Source organism: Arachis hypogaea, chromosome 2 (genome assembly GCF_003086295.3).
Source record: "Arachis hypogaea cultivar Tifrunner chromosome 2, arahy.Tifrunner.gnm2.J5K5, whole genome shotgun sequence".
NCBI classification, from domain to species: Eukaryota; Viridiplantae; Streptophyta; class Magnoliopsida; order Fabales; family Fabaceae; genus Arachis; species Arachis hypogaea.
This window is the reverse complement of record NC_092037.1, coordinates 16,631,910-16,636,076: the sequence shown is the minus strand read 5'-3', so window position 1 is coordinate 16,636,076 and position 4,167 is coordinate 16,631,910. Positions and strand designations below refer to the sequence as shown.

Sequence of the window (4,167 nt, the reverse complement as noted above, 5' to 3'; positions counted from 1 at the left end):
TTAAAAAATATTTTAGTTAAATAAACTAAAAAATGTGTTTTGTTTTTGGTGTAAAAAAAAAAGTAAACATATATTTTATAAATAAAAGAGAAAATAGTTTTATTTAGACAGAAGAAAAAAATTGTCATTTTCTCAAACAATAAATAGCATGAATATGTGTAACACCCTAACTTTTAGCACGTCATGATCGTACCAAAAGCAAGGCGTTACTGACCTGTTTTTCATACTTACTATTTAATATTGAGCCTTTAATTCGATACCGCGTTTCAATTTTTAAGAAAATGCAGGAAAATATTGTTTCTCATTAATCAAAATCATTCATAAAAAACACACAGGTAATAATAATCACTTAATTACTAATAATGATAAATATTATACAAAAGAATTCAAAAGAAACTCATAATCGCTCGCAGCTTCACACTCAGTCCTGGAACCTGTCACTGAAAGGGGTGGAAGATTTTGGGGTGAGAACAAAGCCACACGTTCTCAGTAGGGAACGTGAACGCCGTAAAAAAAAAAAACAGAGTAAATACAAATAGCTAGTTCATATCACAAAAACAATTTCACTTAAAACTGTTTTAAATTCCTTTCTTTAAATCACGTTACTTAAACAAAATCCCAGTCACATTAACAATTCCTTATCCATAAACAACATTCCTAAATACATTATCAAGACTACAACACAAGTAAAATATCCATAAAGCACACCAGTACATCACCAAAACAACCGCACAATCACAAATAAATAAAAATAAAGCAAACACAATCAAATATAAATGTGCAAACAAGATGATGCATACCTGTTCCTAGCGCAGGCCATGAGCTCATGCGTCGGTTGTCTACCCGCAACCCGACGTTACTCGGAGTGAACCCCGAATATGGCCCCTTTACTATGTCAATTAGACACCTTGGCATCACGGTTACCCGTGTCAATTAGGCCTCATATAATAACATTTCAATGTGTATCACAGTAAAGAACAGTGTTATCAATTAGGCAAACATTCCCGCATTAGCAATCTCAGGCTATCCATTAGGCAGGCACTTTCGCATTAGCAGTTCGGCACAAAGGCCCATTTAAACATACAATATGATATCAATTAGGCGGACACTTCCGCATTAGCACTCGGCACAAAGGCCCATTCAATATACTTCTCAACTTTTATTTCATTCCTTATTCCTCATTTTTCTTTCTTCACTATATCTCTCAATATCATTGTCCTTAACTTTAACCTTTCTTAGGGACAACTTACATTCCTTTTCATTTCCTAAGTTTGTCTAATTCAAAACCATGTTGGTAAGGTAACTCTAGAGATCTTAATCTTTAATTTAAGTTAGGTTTTACTGAATTTGGATTAGAATTGAATTTTGTACAAGCTTTAAAATTCTGCTATTGCATTTACAAAAATTCAAAAAATAGACAGCAGCCATGTTTTTTATAAATTCCATAATAATTTCAATTCTAATTCGTTACTTCTAAATTTTGGTGAGATTACAGTCAACATCCCTAAGTTTTAGAATCCACAAATTTCAGGTTCATATCATTTCATTTGATTAATTAATTATCAATTGGAAGTGGAGCTTTGTTTTCATAAACCAGTTCAGAGTTTCCAGCAAACAACCGACCTTCCAAGTGACTTATCTAAGTCTACAAAATAGATATGAACATGAAACTTGTACTCACTTAAAATAGACTGATAAATCTTTAAAATCCTTTTAAAATCAACTCAAAATTCTGTTTAAATTAAAAGTTATAGCGTCTGGAAGTTGGTACTGCAGAACCAGAAAACCAGACTGCAGCAACCACTAAATTTCAAAAAATCGTATCTTCCAAACCACTTCGCCAAACTCCATGAATTTTATTATGGAATATTCAAGACACACTAAAGTTTTACAGAAAAATAATTTCATCTAAAAATTAAGTCTGGACCCCTCCTAAAAAGTCTTTGTTCTGCTGCCAATTATGCAGATTTCTGCAGAAATTCTGTACAAAGTATTTCCAACAACCTCACATACCAAATCCTATATTCAAGCCTAGGATTCATCTAAAACCACATTTCTAACTTTTTTTTGACTAACCAAAGTTGCCCAAGAACTCTTAATTCAATATATCACAATTTCATATCATAAGTGCAACGTAACAATATTATCACAGTATCCATTCTTCAGCACCTCATCTATAACAACATATCTCAAGTTCTGATTCATCAAATCAATTTCCAGCAGCCACAGCAACATTCCATACACAAGATCAACATCAACAAGTACTAGCAGCAAGTATAACTTCAAAATACACAACATCGTCATTAATTACAACATTAAATCATTAACCAATCACCAACTACAACCATGATTCAACTCAATTCCAACAATTATTCACACAAAGCAACCATAAACCATTTGCAGTTACTCATTTAATTTTATTGGCATTCATAACTTAAAACATTTATTGTAAAACAAATCCCCTACCTCAATGTCGCAATAGCAGGTTTTGACGCAGGTATCCCCTTTATCCCCAATTCGTGGCAGCAGCAGCGATTCTAGTATTATTCTCGCAGCAGAAACATTCAATAGCTCTAGACAAGGGTGGCAACGCCGAATAATGACAATAATGACTCTGAAAAACTAAATGAATCAGAAACAATTGCGGAGCAAGGTGATACAGGGCAGAGACAGAGCAATTTCTTCATAAGCTTACCAAAACGGAAGGTAAGAGAAACAATGTCTCCAATTTAGTCATAGCTTGGTGGCTGGCGGGCGATGGAGGAATGCCTCCTTCCGCCTCTGGTTCGTGATTCCAGTGACGATGAGGGACATGGGCAGAATCCAAATCAGCAATGTCATCTCCTCCTCTCACATGCAACGGCGACGATAGGGGCTCCGGTGACTAGGGCTCCAGTCGGAGGCAGCAGTGGTGGCCGGACACCGCGGTGGTGAAACCCTTTTCCCTTCCCTTCGTCGATCGTGTCTTCCCTCTCTCACGCGCCTCTGGTTCTCGCGGCTGAGTGTTTCTCAGCTTCTCTCTCTCACCCACACGACGGCAGCGGCGGTGGCTGAACGGAACGGACGCGGTCTGGGGGCGATGGCGCGGCGTAGGATGCGATGGAGCTAGCAGCGGCCGAGCACGATGGCTCCTCTCCTTCCTCGCGTCGTCCCTGGCTCGCAGCACTCTCTCTTCTCTTCTCTCCGTGTATATGTCTGTGTATGCGCTTGTTTATTTGTTTTGTGTGTGGTGTGTGTTCTGTTTATGAGTGAATGAGTGGTGAGGGAGGGTTAGCGTGGCTCACTGAGAAACAAACGGGTGGAGAGGGGCACGTGTATGTGAATTGAATGAGAGAGGTTAGGGTTAGTGAAATTAGGGTTTGAAATTGAAAATTTTGGATATTTTAGTAATTTTAATAAAATTAAAGGTAATAGAGTAATAATTTGAAATCAAATTTAATCAAATAATAATATCTATGAAAATACTATTTAATTATCAACTTATAATTTATTTTTCAAATAAAGACTCTAATTCAATAATTAGAGATATTTAAATTAATTTTTTTAAAATTATAAAATAAAGTTCAAAATTTAGTTATTCAAATTAACGCATATAAAATTCTCATTGTTTTTAAATCACTAAAGTTTTAAATCAATAATTAAAAGTACTCAATTAATACAAAAATTTCTGAAAATATGCTTTCGAATAAATAAAATAAATTATAAATAATTTATTATTTAATTTTCAAAATTTGGGGTCTTACAATATGCATTAACCCGTTATTATTGTACGCACAAACTAATTAAATCCCTGTTATACTATTGGTGCTCTGATCTGTTCCTTACGACATAGATTTAAGGTATTAGCAAATTTTGTTGTATTATTATTCTGAGAATTGGATCGATCAGATTAATTAGGAATTATTTATCAAACAAGTTCAATTCAAGATAAAAATTGATTAGTAATTAATTAATTAAAAATAAAAAAATAATTAAATAATAGTTAATTAGTTGAACCAATTTAATTTTTTAATAGTAAACTAATTTAAAATAATAAAATATAAAAATTATTTATTTTAAAAAAATATATATATTATACATAAATATATTATTTTATTATATTTAATTTAATTTAATTTAATTTCAGTTAAATTTTTAGTTCTACTGGTTCAATTACAGATTTAGTTT

The 4,167-nt window shown here is 33.5% G+C and overlaps 1 long non-coding RNA gene across 2 annotated transcripts; it reads right to left on the bottom strand.

The window, feature by feature from the left end:
• Positions 1–282: 282 nt before the first annotated feature.
• LOC112739664 (uncharacterized) lies at positions 283–3,329 on the bottom strand. 2 transcript variants are annotated; one of them, XR_003170614.3, is made up of 4 exons: positions 2,696–3,217; positions 2,467–2,614; positions 801–907; positions 283–440 (listed from the first exon to the last, which is right to left on the bottom strand). It is a non-coding gene; the product is annotated as an uncharacterized lncRNA (long non-coding RNA). The 2 variants fall into 2 exon arrangements; XR_003170620.3 differs by lacking the exon at positions 801–907 and having other exon boundaries at positions 2,696–3,329.
• Positions 3,330–4,167: the final 838 nt, after the last annotated feature.